The sequence below is a fragment of the Rana temporaria genome, chromosome 5, assembly GCF_905171775.1.
Source record: "Rana temporaria chromosome 5, aRanTem1.1, whole genome shotgun sequence".
In the NCBI taxonomy this organism is placed as follows: Eukaryota; Metazoa; Chordata; class Amphibia; order Anura; family Ranidae; genus Rana; species Rana temporaria.
The window spans coordinates 220013022-220029874 of NC_053493.1; positions in this window are offsets into that span (position 1 = coordinate 220013022).

Consider the following 16853-nt stretch of genomic DNA (forward strand, 5'->3'; position numbering starts at 1 on the left):
GGCCCTGCTCATCACTACTCCTTAGTCTCACTTAATTTTAGGATTTACATTCAGTACTGTTCTCCATTTACAGCAGACTATGTGCTGACTGGGGAAAAGCAATTAATTCCCCTCTGTGATTTTAACTCTTACCACTCTATCTAAAGCTAAAATACTTTGGGTTTAACAGGAATTGCATTTAATATATGGCCCTGCTTAGTGCCTGTTGCATTTTTGCACATTCAAATAAATGTCATAAACAAGAAGTCAGAACGTGTGTAAACAGCCCAGACTGCTCTATGGAATAAAAATGATTTAAAGCACTACAGATGTGTGAGATAAGCAATTAAACATATATTCAATTATTATCCCTATTTGGCAAAAAAATAAAATAATCCACTCTATTAATCTACTTTAAATGGCACATTGTATTATATTCCATTAATGTAGTTTGAGTGACAGTATGACAGTTCAAATCTATGGCCAACAGAATTAAATTAATTTAGAAATGTATCTATCCATAAGTGATTTAACAATGTAATATTTCCTCTTCATTAGTTCAGAAATTCGGTACATGTCAGACATAAGCAACTTAGCCGAAATTATCCCATCACTCAAAATAATATCTCTATCTCTTTTAAAACATGCTGTTCATCTTGGTAAGAACTAAGCTACCAGGCTATCTATACCACCTTGTAATATTTGTTCTGGTGATGTTAATGCTTTCACGTGTCTCCTCTATAACAACCTGTCTGCCTGGGAATGAAAAGTGAATATTTCACATTTTCTTTTAATTTCAAAAAGAAAGCTCTAATATCTACATTTGACTCAAATGGCACCTTCTGAATCAATTGCAGTATTTCATTCTTTAAGTTTAAATCCATAAATGTGTTAGCAGAAAACTTGCTGATGTCACTAAGAGGTAAATCAAGAATGTCTTGAGATATAATCTAACATTATTTGCTGAGAACAGTATGGAAGTTCTTTTTAATAGAATGGTACTGCTATACTCTATAAATGAAATAGGTTTATTTGGATTCAGTATAACCCACTTTTTTTTTTGGTTGTCATTTTTTCCTATCCTTAAGCTACAATAATACACTGTATACTGGTGACAGGGGTCATCTAGATTTCTGATTTTTTTTCTTTAACCTTCCCTTTTTCTAGATTTTTTTTCTATGATGGACAACAAACTTCTCTTCCATCTCTATTTATCCAAATCTCAAACACTGGGTAAGCCTAACACTAAATATTCTTACATGGCAATGGTTGTCATAGTCAGCTCAATTTTCTATTGTTCACCTGCAGGCTAGATAAAACTTAATAAGGCACTGAAAAAATGCATACAATTCACCAACAATCCCAAAACCAAAAGGTGCCCTGGTCATGAAGAGGGTAAAACTTTTTGAAGGTCAAATGTAGCGATGAGCTTTATGTTCGAGTCGAACATGAGTTAGACTCAAACACAGCGAACAATTTGGAGTGTTTGCGGCAAATTCGAAAAGCCGCGGTACACCCTTTAAAAGTCTATGGGAGAAATCAAAAGTGTTAATGTCAAAGGTTAATATGCTAGTTATTGTCATAAAAAGTGTTTGGGGACCCGGATCCTGCCCCAGGGGACATGTATCAATGCAAAAAAAAGTTTTGAAAACTACATTTTTTTGGGGAGCAATGATTTTAATAATGCTTAAAGTGAAACAATAAAAGTGAAATATTCCATTAAATTTCTTACCTGGGGGGTGTCGACAGTATGCCTGTAAAGTAGCGCATGTTTCCTGCATTTAGAACTATCCCTGTAAAAAATGTAATTTCTGAAGGGAAAAAAAGTAATTTAAAACTACTTGTGGCTATTTATGAATTGTCGGGTCCCAACAATACAGAGAAAAGTCATTGAAAAAAAGACAGGGGATATTAAGAGGAACCCCTGCCATTTTTTTAATGACTTTTATCTGTATTGCCAGGACCCGACAATTCATTAATAGCGCAAGTATTTTTAAATTACCTTTTTCCTTAAAAAATTACATTTTGTGCAGGGAACCAAAATAAAAAAGAAAATACGTGGGTGTCCCCCAAATTCCATATCCGGAACCTTAAGATCTGGTATGGATATTGTTGTGCTTTTTTAAGGTCATATTTACCCGCACAGTAATTTACTTTGAATTCTTTTATAACAAAGATGTTTTTAAATACAAGTCAACCTATATGATATAGTCTGTAATATGAAACGTATTCACGGAGACGTATGATCATACAAAATATGAATATCTACATGAAATTAAAATACCAGTTGTGTTACATTAACGACTTGAAAATCAATAAAATACCCCCAAAATGGGTATGCAATACCTTTGATTTGTGTCATGGTAAGTTCTCAAGATAATTTTATGTAAATGACAATGAAACAAAAGCGTCTATTTCACATGCCCAACCGTTACTATACTGCAGGTAAGTAAGTGATTAACAATGTGAAATATATTGGACGTTTGTTTTGTCAATAAAATTGGAACTATGTAAAAATAAAAATATAATTAAAATTGTACTCTTTAAGGAAAAATTACCAGTTATTGATTATAAGAACAAACCATCACTACAGGATATTCAATACTTCAATATTTCAACATTTCTAGGGAACAACAATAGATTTGAGATAAAATCAAAAAAATTACATAGTTACCAATTCCCAAGATGGATATTTCCTATTGGCAAGTGACCAGAGCTAAAATCGTTGCAGTCTTCATGCATAGTGCAAGTGTGCCCCCTCCCCATCGGAGTCAGTCCTCCCTGTATCATACTTCAGTCATTGCTTCATTTCTGCTCTCATGGGGCGCTCCTATTAATGGGGTCTTCCTTGGGGTCTTATTTCATTCTTTCATTTCTCCTTTTCCCCTTCCGTTCTTTCTTTAAGAATCCCTTAGCTCTCTCACTCTCTAATTTTATATCGATCAAAACAATAGGACCATAAAGATCATACTCAGTTCTGCCCCTCTGACAACTGTCCTTAACTCATAGGCCTGTGGCACATATGGGCGTTCCTGTCAAGACGTGTCTGCTCTCTATTGGCTAATAGCTTAATAATAATTAACTTGTTCTCTGGGCTTGGAGAACCTCGAGTACTATCACTTTATTGTGAGATCATCCATACGTTGGATATTTATATTTTTGGGTAAACTATCAATATATATATATATATATATATATATATATACCGTATTTGCCGGCGTAAAAGGCGACCAGGCGTATAAGACGACCCCCTAATTTTACATTTTTTTATGATTTTTTTGCCTGTACTCACTGTATAAGACGACCCCCCTTCCGATGCTTCATATTTCTTTCTTCTGGAGCCATATTCTTCTTCCGTCTTGCTGGAGTTGGAGCCTATCACGGTGAGCGATGTATTCTATTAATGAATACAAAGCCTGCTTGGATTGGCAGAGGCTGTAACATCATCAGCCCACGCCTCTCTGACTCTCAAAGCCAATCCGAGCAGGCTACTGTATGTAGGCACTCGGATTGGCAGAAGTTGTTACCCCAATCCGAGCAGGCTCTGTATTCATCTGAATGCATCGCTCACCGGGACTGGCTAAGCGGTATATACTGTATGTAGCCGAAGCTGCATACAGTATTACTGCACATCCAGCAGGCATCCGAGCAGCTGACCCGGCGTATAAGACGACCCCTGATTTTTGGCCAGTTTTTTTAAGTGTAAAAGGTAGTCTTATACGCCAGCAAATACAGTATATATATATATATATATATATATATATATATATATATATATATATATATATATATATATATATATATATATATATATATATATATATATATATCATCTATATACATCTATGTATGACTCTGGTATATTTATATTATATAAAATACAATTAGTATACTTTTGTATTCCACATAACATGCTTATTTATTTCCTGTATAACCGTATATTTCCTAACAACATTTTTTCCAATCATGCATAGGTTTATATTTCACTCAATGCAAAATACTTATTAATGTGGATACATGAATCATTTTGATATGTGTTTGATGGATATGTGTTACAGGTTAATTCACATTTTTATAATCACAATGTAATATCCTTCATAATGTTGATTAGCTTATTTAAAGCACTTCTATTTATAAAACAAATTTCTCATATAATTCTTTCTTCGAACAAAGTTCTAACTTAACGGATATATTTCCCTCTGTCCTAAGATGTCATTGATCATCTAAATATTACCTCTCATTTATTCCATATCAACATATATTTTTTTGACTACCCTGTGTATTAATTCTTGTACATTGGTTTGTGAAGTTTGGACTTTAAACTGCCTCTTAATTAAGACAGGATACTAAGACCAGCTGTGTAAACAATTCATTCTCAGGGACCTTTGTTGGCCCACAAGCCATTGTTTTTAGGACAGCTAAAGTCAACGTTCTTGTCCATGAAAACTACTCCACAATAGGGATATCTATTCACTTGAAGCCAGTTTAAACACCTTGTTTGGTGAGAAAGCCATTTCATCGTTCTGTGATGAGAGTTTCCATTGTTCAGACTTTCACCCAAGCTTGTAAAAGTTAGAGATAGCTAATATATTGGGAACTTGGTCATCTGAGCCAAATGTTCCTTCTTCACTGACTGAATGACTTCCATATATAATCATTACAATCAAATTTGAGGCCTAATGGCATTTTCATATTTTTGCTGAATAATATTGAATATATTATTATTACCTTCACCAAAACCCATGACAATATTAAGGGGAACCCTGTGTAATAAAAAAAAAATAGTTTGGGGTTCCCCCAAAAAATCCATACCAGACCCTTCAGATCTGGTATAGATTTTAAGGGGAACTCCACGCCAAAATAAAAGGCAGCAGGAAAATAAGGGGGGTGAGAGAGGCCCCCCCCTCCTGAACCGTACCCGGCCACATACCCTCAACATGGGGAGGATACTTTGGGTGTCTGTGACCCCCAAAGCACCTTGTCCCCATGTTGATGGGGACAAGGGCCTCATCCCCACAACCCTTGCCTGGTGGTTGTGGGGGTCTGCGGGCGGGGGGCTTATCGTAATCTGGAAGCCCCCTTTAACAAATTGGACCCCCAGATTCCGCCCCCTCATGTGAATTGGTAACAGGGTACATTGTACCTTTACCATTTCACAAAAAAGTGTAAAAAAGGTAAAAAAACACACAGACAGCTTGGCACAAGTCCTTTATTAAAAAAAAAAAAAAAAACAGCAATGTACATCCTTCCACGACCCAGACCCGTGCTACCCAGCGCTACCCTGCCCCTACGAATTATACAGCCTCCTACATAGAAGGCTCCCGGGTGAATGACACGTGAGCCATATGACATTTCTTTTATAACCGAGGGCGGGACCGTGATGCATCAGAGGGGTCCGGGACACCTGTGACACCACAGGGAAGCCGCCAGAAACCCCTGTTACGTCAGAATGGGGCGGGGTCGCGTGTCTACATGATGGGTGGCCCTTACCTCGGTTATAAAAGAAATGTCACACGGCTCACGCATCATTCACCTGGGAGCCTTCTATGGAGGAGGCTGTATCATTCGTAGTGGCAGGGTAGCAGCGGGTAGCGCGGTACAATGTACCCAGTTACCAATTCACATAGGGGGCGGGAATCTGGGGGTCCCCTTTGTTAAAGGGGGCTTCCAGATTACAATAAGCCCCCTGCCCGCAGACCCCCACAACCACCGGGCAAGGGTTGTGGGGATGAGGCCCTTGTCCACATCAACATGGGGACAAGGTGCTTTGGGGGTCACAGACCCCCCCCAAGCATCCTCCCCATGTTGAGGGCATGTGGCCTGTGTGAGGGGTTAGCTCGGTAGCGGGGTGTGTGACCCCTTGGATGGGTTCACCACACACTGAACTTATACAGACTGGCAATCAAAAACGGTTGAAAACAAAGTTTCTGGTTTATTTTTCCATCTTGCTGGAAAACAATTGCAAGTATCCAAACAGCATAAACAAAATCAAAACATAAAATAAACTCTAGCCACGCTGGGCGTCTACCTTCCACACAGGAACCTATCTATGAAGTCTAACACAGCCTACCGCTGGATAGACAGTGCTGCTCATACAGCAAACAATAGTCTTTTGATTTTGTTATCACACAGGAAAAACAATGGTCTCCTCACCTCATCAGGCACTGCTCTCCTACTCACACAGCCTTAGGAGTGATGCAGCAATCAAGTGGTAACCCTCTGGCTATTTATAAAAGCCTTGATTGCTTTATTCTGAACAGCTGAAGTTTTCTAAAGGCCTCTAGCCTTCCTCTGTCTATGTTTGTAGCCGACGCCCGATAATAATCTGTGTATCGTCTAAACAAGGCAGAAATGTATGTCCCGGCAGTGACAACACCCACAGATTTACCTGACTTCCTGTCACACCTGGTATGGCTCGGGGGGGGCGCTCTCGTCCCCACTTTTTCATGCGGCCTGCTAGGTTGCGTTCTCGGATAAGGGTCTGGTATGGATTTTTGGAGGAACTACATGCCATTTTTTTTATTTTGGCACAGTGTTCCCCTTAAAATCCATACCAGACCAAAATGTATTTTTTTAAGGAAAAAAGTAATTTAAAACTACTTGCGCTATTAATGAATTGTCGGGACCCGGCAATACAGATAAAAGTCATTGAAAAAAATAGCAGAGGTTCCCCTTAATATTCATACCAAACCCAAATGTCCTGGTAATGGACTGGGGGGACCCCTATCATTTTTTTAAATTACTTTTCTCTGCATTGCCGGGACCCGACAATTCATGAATAGCCGCGAGTAGTTTTAAATGACTTTTCTTCCTTCAGAAATTACATTTTGTGCAGGGACAATTCTAAACACGGGAAACGTGTGCTACTTTACAGGCATACTTTAGACACCCCCCAAGTACAAAATTTAAAGGAATATTTCACTTTTATTGTTTCACTTTAAGCATTTTTAAATCACTGCTCCCAAAAAAACTGCTGTTTTTACAACTTTTTTTGCATTGATACATGTCCCCTGGGGCAGGACCTGGGTCCCCAAACACTTTTAGGACAATAACTTGCATATTAACCTTTAAAGTTTGCACTTTTTAATTTCTCACGTTCGAGTCTCATAGACTTTAATGGTGTTCAAATGTTCGTGTGAACTTTTGGTCTGTTTGCATGTTCTGGATGCGAACCGAACCGGAGGGTGTACGACTCATCCCTAGTCAAATGGTTAAAGCAAACATAAATAAAAAGTTGATGTCACATCACTTCCTTAAATTCAGTCTTTCTGAAACTGAGCTCATAGTATCCCCCATCCTATGTGTCCCCTGACTTCTCTATTAACATCAAGAGTACATCTATCATTTGTTACAGCTAGCGATCTCAGTTTGGGAGATTTTACTATGACACTATGCCGCACACTGACACAAAGGGTGTCTTCAGTATAACAAGGAAGGGGAACCTCACTAAATGGGAGATGGAAAAACAGATGTTTTAATCCGTCTCCATGCATTTAAAAACACATTTTTATAGCTTTTAGAAAACAAAAATCCATCCTATTAGCAAATGACCTGTCAATGCTGAAATGGCGTTATCAGTCTGTTACAGTCAGGAGGAAGTATTTACTCAGTCTTCCCTTCCATGGTGATTAGAATGCAACACTGTAGAAAGGGGGCATGGCCGGGTGCTGAGGGGATGGTCACAGGCTGTTAGAGCTCTGAGACAACGGGCTCCCTGTAGCTTAAATAATGCAACAAAAATCTATCCTGAGGGCACAATTTAAGCCCGTAAACAGTGGTGAACGTCCTAGGAAGATGTGGAATCGAAAAAATAAAGGAGGACCCCACAAATTAGACAAATTCAGAAGCCCGGCAGGGACACTGCAGAAGATTAAAGATGGCACTTGTCACTCCTCATCTCACAGCAGCACAAAACAGCAGGATACCAGTGCTGAAGGAGACACAGCCTGGCACACATGGAAACAGGATACAGCTCCAGGATGACATTAACAGCCCCATAAAAAGGAGGAGAATAACTTCATTCTCTGAGGAAATTGTGAGTGAAACTCCACATGAATTTAATAGTACACTGGGAATTAACCCCTATGATGCAAAATTAAATGCAATACTTGCTACAGGTCAACCCATATCAGACTTCCCTATTAAAGATATCATAATATCACTAAGGGGGGCCCTTCAGCTTGACATGATACATTTTTTGATTAAGTCAAAGTAAGAAATTGATTAACTAGGTGACAGAGTGGAATATGTAGAAAACAAAATGAGTGTCTTCACAGAAGCTTATAATGAATTAGTTGACGCACATTTTGATGTGGAAAATTAGATCAGAAATCTAAAATTCAAAGTTGCAGAACTGGAAGATAGATCTAGGAGGAATAATATAAAATTCTGTGGAATTCCTGAAAATATTAAACATGCTGACTGGGGATGAGCTTCGAGTTTGAGTCAAACCCATGTTCGACTCGAACATCGGCTGTTTCGACCGTTCGCCGAATTTTGAAAATTATGGGCCGTTTGCGCCAAATTCGAGTGGTGCGTCACGGCCCATAATTCACTGCGGCATCGCAGTGCATTGCTGGCTGATGATTGGCCAAGCATGCACTATGACCCGCATGCTTTGGCCAATCACAGCACGGAAAAAACGGAGAGCCAATTATGTCTCAGGGGGTTTAGAAAACTCCCCACACTATATAAGGCCACCTGCGTGGCAGCCTTGTGTAGTGTGTTGCGGCGGTGGTTAAAGACAGACAGAGAGAGAGAGACAGTGTCATTTATTTTGAGTTAGATAGGGCATGCAGGCAAGCGAGTCAGTTAGCTTCAGTTACAGTGTGTAGAGGATATATATGCATCCCAGGTGTTGTATGTATATTTATACACTGTATTCAGCTTAGCTAGATCTGTTTCTGTTATTCTCTTCATAATATACTGACAGGCAGGCAGGTGATTGTGCTAGCTGCAGTATTTTCACTTAGTGTACTGTGTCCTTTGCACAGTGTGCACCTAAAGCTAACCTGAATACAATTGCTGGTGTTCTCATATAAAAATACAGAAAGGGACCTCCAGTATTTTGTTCTAGTGTTCTTTGCACAGGACCAGACATTACATTAAATCTGCAAGCAGTTTTAAATCACTTTTTTTTTCCTATAGAAATTTCATTTTGTGCAGGGACAGTTCTAAACACAGGAAACACATGCCACGTCACATGCATACTATAGACACCCAGCAGGTAGGATATTTAAAGGAATATTTCACTTTTTTTTTCACTTTAAGCATCATTAAAATCACTTCTCCCGAAAAAAATGCAGTTTTTAAAACTTTTTTTGCATTGAACATGTCCCCTGGGGCAGGACCCAGGTCCCCAGACCCTTTTTAGGACAATAACTTGCATATTAGCCTTTAAAATTAGCACTTTTGATTTTGAATGTTCGAGTCCCATAGACTTTAATGGGGTTCTAAAGTTCGCGCAAACTTTCGGTCCGTTCGCTGGTTCTGGTCCCTACTGCTGACCTGAAAAGATTTCTAACATAAACAATTTCTCAACTGCTCCCTGCAACTCCCCAACAAGAACTAATGATAGACTGTGCACATAGACTTCCTAAACTGTCACATATACCAGAAAGACTGCCTAGAGATGACATCGCAAAAATTAATTTCTTCCAAGTAAAATATCAACTGATGCAATTTGTGAGACATAATTCACTGCTTCCAGATTCCTATGCAGGAATAATACTTTATTCGGATCTGTCACAAGTAACAATCCTGGCACGCAAAACCTTAAATTCAATCACAAAAATTCTCAGAAACCACAATATCCTCTATGAGGCCTCGTACACACAACGGGACATGTCCGATGAAAACGGTCCGCGGACCGTTTTCATCGGACATGTCCGCTGGCGGATTTTGGTCTGATGGCTGTACACACCATCAGACCAAATTTCCCGCGGACAGCGAACACTGTGACGTGGCCGCGCCGGCGCCACGACGATGACGCAGTGACGTGCGCGACCTTGGAAGGTCAATGCTTCCACGCATGCGCCGAATCACTTTCGAAGCATGCGAGGGCTTTCGGCCGAGTGGACATGTCCGGTGAGTTGTACAGATGACCGAACATGTCCGACAGCATGCTAAGAAACATTTGTCCGCTGGAAACCTGTCCGATCCGCCGGAAAATTGTCCGGTCGGCCGTACAGACGACCGAACATGTCTGCGGAAACTGGTCCGCAGACCAGTTTCAGCGGACATGTTCGGTCGTGTGTACGAGGCCTAAGTGGGGATTTCCTACAAAAATGATGACAGACAGAGAAGGAACTACATACAACATTACCAACATGGAAGAGGGTATAACATTTTTGAAAACCTGGGGATTATTACCAAAAGATGAAGAAATCACACTTGACAAAAACCACACCTGGAAAAATCCCACAGCAACGGCAAAAACATCCTAGTCAATATGATTTTCATTTCCTAAAGAAGTTTCCAAGTTCATCACAGCACACAGTGCTACTTGTTTACTAGCTTACTATATACAACAATATACCTGATATATACCTGTCCTCAGGAATCAAATTGCTCAGGGAGCCACAAATCGGGGAATATTCTGTTCCAAGTTTAAAGCGGGGGTTCACCCAAAAAAATTTTTTAACATTACATTCAGCCGAGTTGTCAGAATGACAATCGGCTGTTTTTTTTATTTTATCCCTGTACATACCGTATGTTTACTGCCGCTTCCGGGTATGTCTTCTGTGGGACTGGGCGCTCCTAATTGATTGACATGCTTCCAACTGCCGAAAGAAGCCGAACGTCAGTGGGCAGGCGCCGTATAGAGCCGATTTGCAGTCCGGCTTCTTTCTGCAACTCGTGATGCACTGTATGTGACGGTCGTACTGCTGAGCTCTGATGAAGAGGCCTCTGCTGCCTTGAAACGCGTCAGCCGGCAGTGACATACATTTTTCCACCCCTATCTGGGATTGCGGCTCGAGGGTTATCTATCATCATACCGTTGTTGACAAGCCTTTTATACTATCTCGTTTGTGAGTAGTTTTATTTTTATCTTACCCATTTATTAAACTGTCAAACGGTAATACACTAGGCTGGTGCGCCTTTCTTTTTCTTATTTTTGCGACGGTCGGAAGCCTGTCAATCAGTTAGGAAGGCCCAGTCCCGCAGAAGACATACCCAGAAGCGGCGGTGAAAATACGGTATGTACGGGGATAAAATCGGCTGAATGTAATGTTAAAACATTTTTTTGGGGTGAACCCCCGCTTTAACTCTTCCCTCACTTTATTACCCCCACATACAGTACAAATCTCTGTACACAGGAATTTATATATTCCCTCCTTTTATTATTCTGTTATAAATATGATTTATGGTTTATTTTTTTCCCCACTCAGTAGCATACACGGTACAATACTGCCATCTACTGGATGAAAAGGGAATCAACTCTGTAAGTACTAATGTCTTTTTACCTTTCAAGGAATCTACTTATGATATTCTTTAACGTTGCTTATAAACATTTCAATGGGTCTTAAACTAATTTCACTTAATGCAAATGTCCTCAACAGCCCATTTAAGTGGAAAGCTCTCTGGAATGACATATTAAAATTCCAAAGTGACATTGTATGCATTCAAGAATCACATTTTTCCATGAACAAAGCACCAAAATTCTCCCACTACAAATTCCCTCATATATTTGTATCCAACAACACCAAGAAAAAAAAAGGAGCAATATTGGCAATAAAAGATTCTGTAATTTGAAAACCTCCAGGGATGGGATTATGTGGGCAACAAAAAAATATATATTAAAAAAATTATAAAAAATATATTTTAATACATATGCGTAGAAAAAGTACAAAAATTACATGAAATACAAAATTATATGAAAAAAACAAAACATTTTACATTAAGGACATATAAAATTAACAGATTGACACTATGCCATGTTATAACATGAGATTCACCCCAAAAAGGTGAATTATGAAAGATAGACTGATAAAACATTCTGTTTCCTTCCAACCCCTAAACATTAAGACCGATTCTCAAGGTCAGTACAATATTCTGGCAGCAACCATTGAAAACAGAGACTATACTATTGTCAATATATATGCCCCGAACAAAAACCATCATCAATTTATTAGGAAAATTATAACGAAGGCACGTAAAATGCAAAAAGGTCAACTCATAATTTGCATAGACTTCAAGGCACCGATAGTTCCAGATACAGACACCTCCAATCAAGGACACCTCAAAAGCATGGGACTAAATAAGATATTTTCTAATAAAGATTTGTATAATCCCTGGGAGGTGTCTGCACTTCACCAAAAGGGACTATACATTTCTGTCTCATGTCCACAAATCCTACTCAAGGATAGCTTATTTTATCACGGACAGATTATTACTTCAGATCATAACTAAAGCTCAAATCCACAACATTTCTTGGTCTGACCATGCTCCAATAACAATAGAAATTAATACAGGATTTCCCTGCACCAACAAAAGAGTATGGAGTAACAATAACTATATACTTTCCTAAGAGAAACATTTGTCTGTGATAAAAGAAAACCTTAGAGAATTTTTGGTATTTAATGATACGGGTTTGATAACAAGAACCACACTATGGTGTGCTCATAAAGCATTTGTTAGGGGTCTTTTAATACAAATAGCAGCTAGGGGGAAAAAAAATAAAATCCTTTTAATTAAACAAACTACTAAAAGATATTACCAAAAATGAAGAACAACACAAAAAATCCCCAGGTGATATAAAATTAGCACAACAACTCAACAATATAAGACCGTAAATGAAGATATAGGCTGATAGATAACCATGACAAATACATGAAACAAATGAAACTGAATTACTATTCTCAAGGTAATAAAGTGGGTAAACTTTTGGCTAGCCAACTACGCCAATGCCAAAATAAAAACAAAATTAGTTAGTTCACCACAAATCAAATAAAACAATATACAATCCCCAAGTAATAGCTGATTCCTTCTCAGAATATTATGAATCTCTATATAACCTTAAAGTAGATCAATCCACCTCATAACCTTCACCCCAAAATATAGCTATCTAAAAAATATCAACCTGCCAAAAATAGACCCGGAAGATCTACAACAAATCCACAACCCAATATGATGACAAGAAAATCTGAAAGTTATAACATCCCTCTACAAAAGCAAAACCCCAGGCATAGATGATCCCTCAGGAGAATATTTCCAAGCATTTAGTGAAATACTATCGCCACATCTGACCAAAATGTTTAATCAAACTGCATTATCTAGCCAATTCCCAAAGGAGATGTTAGAAGCATTAATAATAACCATCCCTAGACCAGACAAAGAACCAACATCATCCATAAATTACAGACCTATATCATTACTAAATGTGGACATAAAAATTAATGCTAATTGTTTAATAAAGATAACATCATATCTTATTGGGCCCAATCAAGTAGGATTTGTCAGGCAGACAAGCCAGTGATAAAAGAAAAAGGTGCCTCTAAGTGCAGAATTAAAACTTTTAATGACCCCAGAAAGGATTAAAAACACTTACAGGATCGAAGGTAAGACAGGACATGTCATGAGTATTGTGACAGGAAGTCAGGTACATCTGTGGGTGTTGTCACAGACGGGAGATACATTTCTGGCTTGTTTAGACAATATACCAATTATTATCAGGTGTCGGCTGCAGAAGCAGCCAGAAAGATTTAAGGGCGTTGAAAAACTTCAGCTGTTCAGAATGAGGCAATTAAGGCCTCTATAAGTAATCCAGAGGATTACTACTGATTGCTGCATCCTGAGGCTTTTTGAGTGAAGGAGAGCAGTGAACAGAAATACTTCTGAAGAGGTAAGGTGCTATTGATTTTTCTGTGTGATAAAAATCAAAAAGACTATTTGTTTTTCTGCTGTATGACCAGCAGTGTCTGCTCAGCAGTAGGCTGTGCCAGACTCCATAGATAGGTACCTGTGTGGTGAAGGTAGACGCCCCAAGTGGCCAGGGTTTATTTTATGTTTGATTTTGTTTATGCTGTTTGGATGCTTGCACTTGTTTTCCAGCAAGAGGGAAGAATAAACCAAATTCTATAGAATCCTAATATAAAGCCAGTAATTGCATCTTAAAGAGCCCATAAATGATATCTGGGGAATAAACCACCAGGTATTCGTACCCCGTTCTGAGGCTCAATGAAAAACTATTACAAGCCACTATTTTTCTGGCTCCTCTCATTTTTTGATATGTGATCACATCCATTTGCAATAACGCTGTGTATCCTGTATGCCGTTGGAATATACAATTTGTAAGTACCCATTCTTTATGACATATTTGTCTGCCATCTCTCTAATTTTTTCATTTTCCTTTTTTCCCTTTTTTCTTTCTTTCTTCTCCTTTCCCTTTTTCTCTGCATTTTCTTACTAAAAACGTAATTGGTTAAGGGTCAAAAAAATAAAAAAATAAAATTAAAATCGTTGTTTATTGTTATATTTACATATATGTTTTCTATATAAATATAACAGCCAGCTCACGCTCAACTCCTGAAGAAGGAATCATAACAGGAATTGTATGCCTTTTATGCTGATCCGAAACATGTAGAGTTGGTACTGCAATCACAATCTGTTTTTTGACGTCTATCAGTACAATTGTGAATTGCGGCAATTGAGTAGCTGTACCTATATTTTGAATTATGCTGTTCCACAATTGCTTTTAAAAATGTATCTGTTTTTAATCAAATAAAATCTATACTTTTACATACTTTTTGTACTCTTTCACGGTATCCTGTTTTGGCTTTCTGCCAGCACTATCCCTTGGGATTCTTTCTGTTTTCTCAAATTAGTTTGGGATGTGGCAGCAAGTCTCAGGATTAGCCAAAGCTCAATTTAGTTTCTCTTTAAAATGTTTGTGTGTGTGTATATACATACATACATACATACATACATACATACATACATACACAAGACTGACTGTGTGTATGTATGTATATTAAATACACTGCAGCTAACTGAATGACCTGCCTGCCTGAAGTATATTAGAAAAAGTACACCAGGAATGGCCTGCAGTCAGATATAGGCTACACTGGAAGCAGACAGTGGGGCAGATCCACGTAGCACGGCGCATTCCTCCGTTGGGCGTAGCGTAACTCTGATACACTACACTGCCGTAACTTACAGCTTTTTTTGTATCCTCAAAGAATTTGCACCGTAAGTTACGGCGGCGTAGTGTAACTTTGGTGGCGTAAGGGCGCGCAATTCAAATATATGTGATGGGGGTGTGTTTTATGTAAATGCGTCTTGACCCGACGTAAATTAAGTATTTTTTCAACTGCGCATGCACCGTCCGTGGCGGTATCCCAGTGCGCATGCTCGAAATTAAACCGGAAAAAGCCAATGCTTACGACGGTGACGTTATTATATGCAAAGCCCTATTCGCAAACGACTTACGCAAACGACGTAACATTTTCAAAATTTTACGCGGGAACGACGGCCATACTTAACATAGGATACGTAACAAAAGTGCTTAACTCCGCCCAACCTAAACAAAGCACTACTCAGCGCACAAGAGTAAGCAATTGAGGATACTGATTAAAGAAAAACAGGCACCTGGATATACAATAAGCAGCCGCTTAAAAAGGAAATATTTGCAAGTGACAGTAAACAGAAGAAAAGTATGAATGACAATGGTCAAACAGTTCAGTGTGTTACTGTAGCAGCGCTACAAACAGAGTATGTACTCTGAAACAAGTTCTATGGTGACATAGATATCCCAAATAATGGTGCGGGTGGACAGCGACAATAAAAAACTGTGTCTTCATCAAAATGTGCTTCTTATCACCAGGAATGTTTGTGTTTCACCGCGTGGGGGGATATTAGCCCCTTATGGGGATGCACTCACCAGACCGCAAGTAAAAATCAGCATTGGATACATCAGCCTCTGCCACCAGCCTTGCACTCTCCACAACTCTTGCTTAAGTGTGTCTTGCTTGTATACATACAAAGGAATAAACTTCTGATAGTGTATTATCGTTTAAAAGTTTATTTAGCAAACCCATAAGTCCCCTTATAATATATGCGTACCATAGTGCAATAAAACATAAGCATAAATGTACTGTGCCTGTTTGTAAACAGTTTCTGGCGCTCCAGCGCGTTCATCTGTTCCTGATCCACCAGGTTGACAGTCTATCGGTCGTCTGCTGCTGGCCACACCCTGACGCGTTTCGTCATTGGCTGACTTCGTCTGAGGGTGTGGCTACAGCATTCAGCGACCTGTTAAATAGTGGAGCGATCCTTTGGGTACCGCCCATCTTCCGCCGCGATCACGTCCGTCCTGCGCATGCGTGTTAGGCAACACGAGGTCAGCGTCATACATTGGGCGGGAGTAGGGCGTGTACTGCAGTTTCTCGTCCAATGCGGACCGGATACGTCTGATGCGGCTAGATGACGCTGGTCTCACCTAAACGTATTAACGTCAGCGAGGCCAGTGCCAACAGCAGGGCGGAAGTCAGCTGAAAAGCTAATTAACCCGCGCAGACGCACATTGAAAAGTGAAGCCACTGCCCATAATGGGTCCGGACTTAACAATTCAATGTTGAGACAGAAAGGATGCGCGCGCATCTCAATGATGAGAACTGCAGGCACGCTAATCCTAATCCTATCAGCCACTCAGTTTGTGGTGTCAGAATCTCTCAATGTAAAGTCATACATCAATATCACTTATGTATTCGCCGTAGCGGGAGATTCATACATAAATGTATACGTCCCATTACTGTGCCATCGCAAAACAGATGATTAGTTAAATTAATAAAAAATCATCAATAAATATATATATAAAACATGATAATATACATATATAAACAACAGGGGCATCAGCAATAAAACACACCATACTC